Consider the following 12160-nt stretch of genomic DNA (forward strand, 5'->3'; position numbering starts at 1 on the left):
TTAAAATAAAATTAAACTTTTACATACACACACACACACACATATATATGTATGATATGTGAATATATGTGTAATTTATATAAGATATATGTATATGTGTATATATACATGTGTATATATGAGAGAGAGAATAAATTGATACAGATTTCCAAAGCCTTAAAGTTTTTATTAATATCCTTAAGAGGGATAAAGAGTGTTAGCAGGAAGAATTAATGACAGGATTCTTTCCATCTCGTGTTATCGTTCTTGAAAGAAGATTTATGCTACAGTATTGGTTATTTCTTTTGATGCCCTCTAATGTCACACATACAAAGGAATCTCTTCCTTTTCAAATTGTTCATGTCTTATTATTAGTCTGTGTATAATGCCAAGTATGCTAGATTTGCAATTAGAATACTGTATGACTCTGGAAGAGATCCTTAGCACTTCTATTTCTCTTTCTTTAGGAGCTGGGGATAATAACTCCTAACTTTCAGGGTTGTTATGGGACTTGACTGAGTCCATGAGAGTGCTTTGTACATCTCAAGCAGGTTCTAATATAGTTAGAGATATTACTATGAATTTTCACGGTGGTAAGTCATCTTGATCTATTTATGACCAATAATAGCATTGTGTAGGTTAGCATCTTATGGGCTAGCTATTACCCCAACAAGCATGGAAAATAGCCTTTTGGATATTTGCATCTCTTCACTGTTTGGGGCAGAAGAAAATACAGACAAGCAGTGAAAGGGACTGATTCAGAATCAGAAAATTCTAGGGACCTGAGAGGCTATTGTGTCTTTGGCTCTAGAGTAACAGGCAGATGATTTTGAGAGTGACTACTTATAAGGCTGTGACTTCAATTCAGATGGAAAGTTTCTAGTCATTGTTATAATATGGGTAAAGAGCCATTTTAAAATATGATTATAATTTTTTCTTCTCTCTTTTTTTTTAGATGAAAAAATGTTCTAAGCAAATAGCCCCGAGATGCCTTCGTTTCCACTTTCTCATACCACCTCTGTCATTTTCCTACCCCATCTCACCCCTCTGTATAGGATGTGTTGTATGTTTCTTTACCACTGAAAGAACACTAACATTGATTCAAATCATAAGTAGCTGGTTGCTGGATCTCATACTTTTCATAAACTTTTCAAGATTATTCTATAATAATGGGTAACTTTTATTTGGAATGAACTGGATGAGTAAAATTAGTTTCTAAGTAATGAAAAAATGAAGTTTAAATAAAAGTTACAATTTCAAAAATATTTCACAATATAGCTATAGAATTGTACTATAGAAATATTAAAGACCGTGTTGTATCCATCATGAAAAATACAAGAGTGTAGGGAAGCTTTGAGCACCTGGGTTCAAATTATGCCTCTACCAATTCCTAGCTTTGTGACTGTGGTCTCAAGTCTCCTAACCAGTGCCAGTGATAGTCTAACAATATACAGGACCTAACTGGCAAAGCCATTGTGAGGACTGACTGGATTAATACAAGCACTAAGAAAATTATCATAATAATTCGTGGCTATTTACCCTAATCCCCTCCACCTCTTCCTTTTTAGAAAGAAAATTCTTTTTAAATCCCCAAAATATAGGGGTGCCTGGGTGGCTCAGTCGGTTAAGTGGCCGACTTCGGCTCAGGTCATGATCTTGCGGTCCGTGAGTTCGAGCCCTGCGTCGGGCTCTGTGCTGACAGCTCAGAGCCTGGAGCCTGTTTCAGATTCTGTGTCTCCCTCTCTCTGACCCTCCCCTGTTCGTGCTCTGTCTCTCCCTGTCTCAAAAATAAATAAAACATTAAAAAAGATTTAAAAAAAATAAAAATAAATCCCCAAAATATAGACTAATCGTCTTATTGAACTTTTGGCCAGCCTTTTTTTTTTCTTCCACAAATTGGTTGAGTTTTAACCAAATAACCTTTTATATAAATAAGAAGCCATTTCAGGGGCACCTGGGTAGCTCAGTCTGTTAAGCATTCTCTTGATTTCGGCTCATGTTATGATCTCATGGTTTGTGAGTTTGAGCCCACATCAGACTCTGCACGGACAGTGAGGAATCTGCTTGGGATTCTGCCTCACTCTCTCTCTCTGCCCCTCCCCAATTCATTCTCTCTCTCTCTCAAAAACATATAAACATTAAAAAAAAAAAGAGGAAACCAGTTCAATGACAGGAACACACCTACTGATCAGTTGCACTATGTCCCAGCACACTGAGAAAACAGAGTAACGGTCCTGGTTCATTAATCTAGGCAATGTTTACAAACTCAAAAGCAATATACTGACTTGTCTTCAACTAACAAAAACATTTATGTAAAGGACTCAGACCAGGAATAGGGCCTAGCAAATAAAAACTGGAATACCAGGCAGTCTGAGAAGTAAAAACGTAAGCAGATACCTTGTACTGTAGGGAAGTCAACAATAGCAACTATAAAGAGGATAGAGTATTGAACATGAGAAGTACATGGATACCAGGGCTCATTCTGGGGGCCCAGAATTTTGGGTCCATCCATGAGGTGCTAGGAGTTTGAGTACACTACCTCAAGTCTGATGGGTCACTAAACAGCCTTACACTTTCCCTCCAGACCTGTCATTCTGTGCTCCTGTATTCTTCTGTGCTGGACAGGTAGTCAGCATTGCACTAGATATGGCTAGATATGGCTCTACATCAAATACAGACCTTAGGCTAAATGTTAAAGGCAATATGAACTCTAATCCAAAGCTGAGGCTGCATCACCATCATTAGGGTGACCAACTCATTCCAGAGGGCCCTGGACTTTCCTGATGTTAGCACACAAATCCCCCGCCCGGGAACACCCTCATTTGCAGGAAAACCAGCATATGCTGGTCAACCTAATCATCACAGAATGGATATCACAGAATAATATGTTACAATCAAATCTTATAAAATTTGTAATGGTTCAAACTTTCAGGAGTCAACCGTTAAGGGTGTAGGACCTAGTGTGGGAAAAGCAATTTCTCAGCACAGATGTGTGGTCCCTAAACTGCACATCTGGGCTGTGAACAGATGTTTATTTTCAGCCGAAGTGAGTAGAGGAACAAAGATCTTGGTGGCTAATTCTGCCAGTTTAGGCAACAATTCTAGGTGGCATGACAAGGTGTCCAACTTTATCTATTTTCTTACAGTGATGACAGAAGTGAAGCTTTCCTTCCTCTTCAGCTCCTGCAGAATTTAGTCAAGGATGATGAAGCAATCTCAGTAAGTTAATCCCATGAACTAAATACTTAACTATTTGAAAAACCCTTATTTTATGTGTAAAATGAACATGTTGTTCACAGTCACCATTCATTATTACAGCAGCATCCTCTGAACTCATAAATAAATATTTATACTTCAACTGAATCACAAAGAATCTCAGAAACCAAAACACACAAGGAAATTTTAATCGCACTTACATCTAAAATGCTTTACTTGTATGTGAAAGTGAATATTCTGACAATCACAAGCCATCTAAATGACATGCCCCTGTTTATGCAACTGATGTTGATTCATGGATTAGACCCAAGGGTAACTTACCCAATCTCACGGTCACTGATCACACACACATCATTTCAGAGACACCAGGAATGACACTACAGTTAGGCATTCAGTTATTTGGCCTTCCAAAGGCTGAGGCTGAAGTCAAAGCAAAGAGCAGATATTAGCTAAATTTGGAGACCAAAGTCTAATGTTGCACCTTGCCTATTTGGAGACCACTGAACACAGGCTTAAGGAGGTGCTGAGGCTGAGTGCAATGAGCTTGCATTGGCCCTGGCCACTCTTGATTGCTTCTAGTGTTGCTTCTCCCATTGACTTGTCCACTCACACATCATACCTGAGGGCATTCAATAGGGCATGTCCTTGTCCTCAAGGACAAGGCTAAATGAGCGAAGGCTGTACTAGGTGCAAATTCCCGGGGCTATTAGGATTGCACAATTAGGTAGGAACAGTATGCATGTAATGTCTGTGTGTGTGTGTGTGTGTCTGTGTATGTGTGGTAAGCATGTTAGCAGGCATTCGAACAGATCAGATAGGGTGCTCTACTCAATACAATAACTTTAGATTATTTGTGGAACCCTTGCACCTATGGCTGGTAGTTTGAGCCAATATTTATGAGGAACTGAACCCTGTTAACTTACCTCTGTCTTCTTTTGCCCGTCACAACTCGATTCAACAACAGCTTCTGTCTACACTCTCAGGGATGATCTTTTTTCCTTTAGGGGATGGGGTGGATATTAACATCTCTGCAGTCACTCCTCCCACACCCCACCAGTCCCAAGTCACTTTTTTTTCTTTCTTCACTCTTTTTTTTTTTAATGTGCTACAATTTGCATAATATAAAATTTATCAGTTTAACCATTTGCAAGTGTATGGGTCAGTGGCTTTCAGTACAGTCACAGTGCTGCATAATCGTCACCACCATGTATCTCCAAGAATTTTTAATCTGCTCTCACTGAAACTCTGTACCCATTAAACAATAACTTTCTTTTTTGTTTTAAGTTTATTTATTTACTTTGAGAAAGAGAGAAAGAACAAGTAGGGGAGGAGCAGAGAGAGAGAAAGAGAGAATCCCAAGAAGACTCTGTGTGGTCACCACAGAGCCGGAGGCCGGGCTCAAACTCATGAACCATGAGATCATGACCTGAGAAGATGATAGCCGCTTAACCAACTGAGCCACCCAGGTGACCCTAAACAATAACTTCCTTTTTTTTTAATTTTTTATTTTTGAGAGAGAGAGAGAGAGAGGTGGAGACAGAGCATGAACTGCAGAGGAGCAGAGAGGGAGGGAGGCACAGAATCCGAAGCAGTCTCCAGGTTCTGAGCTTTCAGGACAGAGCCCAATGTGGGGCTCAAACTCACGAACCATGAGATCATGACCTGAGCTGAAGTTGAACGCTTAACCGACTGAGCCACCCAGGCGCCCCTAAACAATAACTTTCTATTCCCCCTCCTCGCAGCCCCTGGCAACAACTCTTCTACTTTCTGTCCCGCTGAATGTGACTATTCTAGGTACCTTATGTAAGTGGAATCATTTAGCATGTGTCCTTTCATAACTGGTTTAGCTCACTTAAAATAATATGTTCAAAGTTCATCCATCTTGTAGAACATGTCGAAATTTCCTTCCTATTTAAGACTGAATAATGTTCCATTGTATGTATTCGGCACCTTTTGTTTATCCATTCATTTGTTGATGGATACTAGGTTGCTTCCACCTTTTGTGAATAATACTGCTATGCTATGAACACGGGTCTAGAAACACCTATTTGAGTCCCTGCTTTTCATTTTTGGGGGAGCATATACCCAGTGGAATTGCTGGATCCTATGGTTCAACTTACCGTTGATGAAACTTAGAATTGTCAGGTTCCTTTACGCCAGGATGTAGGATCCCAGACAGGATTAGTGGGCTCTTGCTCTGCTTTGTCTCTTTTATAGAAGAATCTGCCACGTTCAGGAAGAATTCAGGGGTATCCTTGTGTACCCCAAATTTAACTTTTTTTCCCTTCTCTGTGATCTCTCTCCTTGAATCCCATCCACAGGACCAGCCTTCTTACCAGATCAAGTTTTCACTCCACAGACCTGCCTTTCTCTCAAGGAACCCCTCCAGAGCGGAGCCCCACCCTTCCCAGCTTGGGTTGATTCGTTGCGTGATTCTGCAGGTGGATTAGCAGGAATAATGGACTTAACAGCCACCACCTATGTGCAAGGGTCTTTGGGACTGTGTTGGACTGACTGAAGTGCCTACCTCAATCAGCAAATGCAAATTGCAATCAAGAAAAGAATCCAGAACTCAGGGCAAGAGATGCAGAGACAAACATCAGAACAGAGACATGAGGCAAAACCAGGTATAAGAAATCATTCAAGAAAGAAAAGAGAAATCATTCCGTGTCAGAAGCCAATATCATCAGAAGCAGGTGAGTCAGACGAGTGAGTGATGAGTTGAGACAAAGAACTGAAAGGCCTAACAAAGTCAAGTTTTGGGGGGTCTGGTTTTATTGGGTGCTGCCCCCGTGTCTCAGCTCAGGCTGCTCCTTTGAGCTTTGTGCTTGCTGACATGTCCCATTTCTGTTGTTGGGGGGGGGGGGGGCGGGATCTTACGACCGTGAATGCAGGGAACTCTCTAGTGACAACTGCTCCCTGCGTGATTCCATTCCACAACTTCAACCACTGCCTGACACTACTGTTTCTGTAGTCAAAGAGTATCATTAACATAACTCAGTGACTAGAAGCATCTATCTTAGGCCTGCTTCTGACTGGAAAGAAGTCTGCCCTAAGCATTAGTAACCAGTGATGTGGACCTTACCTGGTTCAAATGTATGCCACCTCTGTAGTCTGGACACTTTCAACTAAAAACTTAGATTAAAACATTAGTCCGGGCCTATAATCACCCTTTGCAGAAACAAATGTAAAATCTCAATCTGGACTACTCAAGATTCCTCACTGCCAGCAGGTGACGTTCAGTGAGACAGTGGCCTGAGAGATTTCAGGATCTGAAGAAAGCATTTCAGATTCACAAAGAACGATATTTTCCACTGCATTGCTAAATGTGCCACATAAGATTCCCACAAACAAATATAATCACAAGGGGAAAGTCACCACAGACAAGCTTAGAGATCTTTTGTGTCCCCCACCCCAAACAACAATGGTTATATTGTCTTTTTGTTTTAGCTACCAATGATTTAAGCCAAACTCTTTGCTCAATTACAGTTATTAACTCCTACCAGGTAATGGTAACATCTATTAATCCTGCTCTTTTCTTCTTAGCTCATATATACTGTGTCGTTTTTCCCAAGGAAGGAACCATGAAGGAAGGGGAATGTCTGCTTGGGATTGGAGCTCTTGATATTCCTGTCCCTTCTCATGTTTAAGGTCCTGGGACTAAGATCTGAGACTGCAGTCCGGGCCTCAGGAAACCTCTCAAGATGCGGATGCAGTCCCCACCATGTGTCCTAATTGTCTTGCTCTGGTGACCCTCGTTACCTCTCTGCCTCTTCACTTAGATTCTTCAGGTCAGTTGTCCAGCTGGACTTTCTATGTGGCTTTGTGCATAATAAACATGGTCTGTGTCATATAGTTTTGGGATCTCTGATTTAGTATATCCTGCTTCAGCCCCAAAACGCTAATATCTAGGTGTTTATCAAAGAGGAGAGTTAAAGTTATAAAAAAGAAATGACAAAATTGAATAGAGGATTGATTACCTTCTTGTTACGTCCTTAAAATGGTTGAATGCATTTGCAGAGTCACACTTGCAGTTATCATGATCAGCGGCAGTTAAAATGGCGTAATGAACCCACAACTTTATGACTGTAGCTCCAGATGAACACGATAGATCACCCTACTGTACAAGAAACAGCACCCAATTCAGCTGTGGTTTCCACTTACAGAAATCTTCCTCAGAAAAGGAGCAGAGTCACTGCAGGGAAATGCCATTAATGCTCACCCAAGTGAGAAGAATCTATATCATGGGGAGGGAAATAGCCACAGAACACCAGATGTTTGCTAATTATTTTCAAATGAAATTGACTAGACTAAGTTTTAAACAAAGATAATCTGAGAGGGTAAAATAATGTTATTCTTCCCTTGACTTTTATAAGTAGGGGTAATTAATCTAGCTGCAGTATTGCCTCTGTCCAGTCCTATCTCCAGTAATTAAATCCTTGCTTTTGACACAGGAGTTATATTCAGTGTCTGTATGGCTGGGTACTGGTTAGCTCGGGAGTTTCTGCAAAGCTTCCCTTTCCTACCTCCCCTCTGTTCTCCCTATGTATAAACTGTTCCCCATCTTACCTCCTTCTTCTTGGCCTGCTATGTTTGAATTCAATGTAAAGTGGCTTAGAACTTCCCACCTCAAGACTGACTGAAGGGCACATCAGATGATGTCTCCAGGAATCTCCAAATTATTTGAGCCTGCAGGCCTCTAAAGGTTTGGGCAAGAACCCAGCAGTTTTGACAGGTGCATCTCTACTCTTCTTGGGTTATAAGCTAATTCTGGAAAGCATAGACCTTCATTCACGAGGAACAATAAGTGAAAACACTGAAGCAGAGCAAAATCAAAGCTGTGTTTCAAAGGAAATGGAGCTCACAGGAGAGTTAAGATGGCTTTCCCCCTAAAACACACAAACCGTGAGAAACAGACACATGTAGAAACTATTTTGTTCATGTTCTAAACACAACTCAGAGGGGTGCTCTACTTCTAAATCTAAAACAGACAGGAGTAAAAAGGGAACCACCTGATATAGGTATGGAAGTATAAATATGATTTCCAAATTAAAAACTGTGTTGCAGACAATAATATGAAATGGATCCTGCTAAACATTGCATTTGTAAAGTATGAAGACAAATACAAGAATATATTCTCTTGATCTCAAGTATGGCTTGGTGTGGCATAGAGTTTGAGGGATATAATATTTTCCCTTATCAACTCTGTTGACATTGTCCCAAAAAGTTAATATCTTTTCTATATAAAACATTCATGGAAAACAATGAAAACAATGACAAAACCAAAAAGGTACATCCAAAGAACGGTTTACAGTTGCCTTAGCCTCTTAAAACAGAGGCAGGAATGGGAATTTTGTGTCCCCAAATAATTTATTTGGGAGAGGGGGGATGAACGCAGAAAAGAGAAGTGAGGAGCTGAGCAGATTGAACTGGGGGAGGAGGAAAAGCTAATACAATGATGTGTGGTTGACTTGGCCACCACCTTGGGCAACTGAGGCTGGATCCCACTGGGATATTCTTAGGAGTACAGAGAACATGCAGAATCACCCACCCAAGGATGGCTGGGGAAAAGCACCCGCTCACCGTCTCCCATAGCCCATTGGTTGAAAGTTGTCCTGGGGCTGCTAAATGCCCCACACTTCTGAGCTGGGCAGGCTCAGAGAAGAGAAGAAAAGAATCCCACCAACACACTGAGAGGACTGCTGGGAACAGGACCACAGCGGGTACTGAGTGCCAGGTGAATTAGTCCCTTGCTTACAACTCCCACATCTGAAGTCAGAGTGAGGCTGAGAGGCATCTGGTACGATACAAGATGGAAATTCTGTGAGAAAAATACACCAGAAAAGTGTTTACCTTCACTACTCATCAAAGGAATGCAAATCACAACAGCAAATCTCTTCCTCAGATGAATTTAAAGTGATTTTTAAAATGATCAGGGGCGCCTGGGTGGCGCAGTCGGTTAAGCGTCCGACTTCAGCCAGGTCATGATCTCGCGGTCCGTGAGTTCGAGCCCCGCGTCAGGCTCTGGGCTGATGGCTCGGATCCTGGAGCCTGTTTCCGATTCTGTGTCTCCCTCTCTCTCTGCCCCTCCCCCGTTCATGCTCTGTCTCTCTCTGTCCCAAAAATAAAAAATAAAAAACGTTGAAAAAAAAATTTTTTAAATGATCACTCTTTTTTTACTCAATTTTTTGTAATGTTCATTTTTTTTTTTAGAAAGAGAGACAGAGTGTGAGCAAGGAAGGGGCAGAGAGAGGGAGACACAGAACTTGAAGCAGGCTTCAGGCTCTGAGCTGTCAGCACAGAGCCTGTGTAGGGCTCAAACTCACGAACCGTGAGATCATGACCTGAGCTGATGTAGGATGCTTAACTGAGCCACCCAGGCACCCCTAAAATTGTCATTCTTAATGTTTTAAAGATGTAGTGAGAGAGGAAAATTTTCTCCCCCACAGCTAATAGAAATACATTTTATAAACTTTCTCGGGCCAACTTATTGTTATAGATTGTTATGGGCTGAATTGTGTCCCCCCAAAATTCGTATGTCCTTAACCCCCAGTACCTGAAAATGTGACTATATTTGGACAAAGGCCTTTATTTTATTTATTTATTTATTTTTAATGTTCATTTATTTATTTTGAGAGAGAGAGAACGTGAGCAGGAGAGGGGGAGAGAGAGAGAGAGAGAGAGAGAGAGAGAGAGAGAGAGAGAAAGAATCCCAAGTAGACTGTGCACTGACAGTGCAGGGCTCAACCTCACAAACCTTGAGATCATGACCTGAGCCAAAATCAAGAGATGGACACTTATTGAACTGAGCCACCCAGGTGCCCCTGGACAGAGGCCTTTAAAGGGATGATTAATTTAGGAAGGCTGGGTGGCTCAGTTGGTTAAGTGACCGACTACAGTCAGGTCATGATCTCACAGTTTGTGGGTTCGAGCCCCACGTCAGGTTCTGTGCTGAGAGCTCAGAGCCTAGAACCTCTTTCAGAGTCTGTGTCTCCCTCTCTCTCTCTGCCCTCCCCCTGCTCATGTTCTGTCTCTCTCAAAAATAAATAAACATTGGGGCGCCTGGGTGGCTCAGTCGGTTAAGCGGCCGACTTCGGCTCAGGTCATGATCTTGCGGTCCGTGAGTTTGAGCCCCGTATCAGGCTCTGTGCTGACAGCTCAGAGCCTGGAGCCTGTTTCAGATTCTGTGTCTCCCTCTCTCTGACCCTCCCCTGATGCTCTGTCTCTCTCTGTTTTAAAAATAAATAAACCTTGGGGCGCCTGGGTGGCTCAGTCGGTTAAGCATCCGACTTCACCCAGGTCATGATCTCGCGGTAGGTGAGTTCGAGCCCCGCGTCAGGCTCTGGGCTGATGGCTCAGAGCCTGGAGCCTGCTTCTGATTCTGTGTCTCCCTCTTTCCCTGCCCTTCCACCATTCATGCTCTGTCTCTCTCTGTCTCTCTCTGTCTCAAAAATAAATAAACGTTAAAATAAATAAATAAAAATAAATAAACCTTAAAAAAAATAAAATAAAATAAAAAATAAAATATAAAATAAATAAACATTAAAAAATAAAAGAGAGATGATTAATTTCAGAATCAGGGTGGCTCTAATCCAATGTGACTCATGTCCTTATGAGAAGAGGAGACTTGGAGACACAAAGAGACACCAGGGATTTGCACACATGGAAGAAAGACCATGTGAGGACACAGAGAGAAGGTGGCCATCTGTCAAGGAAGGAGACCTCAGAAGAAACCAAACATACTGACACCTTAATCTCTGATTTCCAGCCTCCAGAACTGTGAGAGAATAAATGTCTGTTGTTTAAGCCTCCCAGTCTGTGGTATTTTCTTATGGCAGCCCTAGGGAACTAACGCATAGATCATAAATTAAAAAAATATCTTCATACATGGTGGCTGCTTCAGTTAGTTCCTTTCAATATGCATTTCCTGCTCCTGACTTTTTTATTTGTTTGGGGTTTTTTTGGTGTTGTTTTTTTTGGCGAGTAAAGCATTCTACCCAGCACTTGGACCATGATTGGTCTAAGCCAATTCTGAAAATCCTGTTCTTTGTTTTCCCAGCATCCCCTGAAAGTAGGGTTGAGCACATGACCAAGTTCTGGCCGGTGAGACCAAAAGAAAATCTGCAATTGGGCGTCTGAAAAAGCTTTTGCTTTCATGGTAAAAAAAAAGACAGGTACGTCCTCACTCCTTCTCCTACACCTCAGATACAGATGTGATGTTGTATCCACGTTTGCAAATCTCCAGCCTTACATTCTGCTAGCTTGGCAATTCCAGTGCATCAAAGGGGCCTCTCCACAAATGGTTTTGGGCATGTGCCCTTGGAATCAGTCTCACTGGCCTTGTTTAGGTTACATGCAAATAACTAAACCAATCATGAGGACCAGAGGCATGAATTGCTCTGATGGATGGGATCTGAACTATGCTCTGAACCCTGGAGTGTGGAATTGACATCAGCCCTGTCCACACCACATGGTTGGAAAGTGTGGGGGTGGGGGGAGGTAGTTGCCCAAAGGGAAATCAGGGAGCTGTACCCAAAAATGTAGGAACAGGTGCTGATCAACAAAATGACAACCAACATCCCCTCCACCTAACTCCTGCTTGTCCTTCACATGTCAGCTATGCAATTACTTTTCCTGCGAGGCTTTCCTGGCCATGCCCATGCCAGCAACTCTAGACAAGTTGCCCCTATTCTTCGTTCCCAGACCATCTGAACTTTCTCTATCACAGGACTTTACATTGTATTGCAATCACCTATGTGCTTCTCTTTATTTCTCATTAGACAACAAATGCCATGAAGACAGGGAACCTGATTCTTTTTTTTTTTTAATTAATTTATTTTGAGAGAGGGAGAGGGAGACAGAGCACATGAGCAAGGGAGGGGCAGAGAAAGAGGGAGAGGGAGGGAATCCCAAGCAGACTCCGTACTTCCAGTGCAGAGCCTGACATGGGGCTCAGACCCACAAA

At 42.0% G+C, this 12160-nt stretch overlaps 1 long non-coding RNA gene across 1 annotated transcript in view; it reads left to right on the forward strand.

Moving 5' to 3' along the window:
• Positions 1-7044, forward strand: part of LOC121033382 (uncharacterized) — an 84266-nt gene extending 77222 nt beyond the window's left edge. The window contains exons 4-5 of the long non-coding RNA XR_005791864.1: positions 5517-5891; positions 6847-7044. This is a non-coding gene — a long non-coding RNA (uncharacterized LOC121033382). The remainder of the gene's footprint in view (positions 1-5516; positions 5892-6846) is intronic.
• The last annotated feature ends 5116 nt before the right edge of the window (positions 7045-12160 follow it).

Source organism: Herpailurus yagouaroundi, unplaced genomic scaffold (genome assembly GCF_014898765.1).
Source record: "Herpailurus yagouaroundi ecotype Mexico unplaced genomic scaffold, PumYag 159, whole genome shotgun sequence".
Taxonomy (NCBI): Eukaryota; Metazoa; Chordata; class Mammalia; order Carnivora; family Felidae; genus Herpailurus; species Herpailurus yagouaroundi.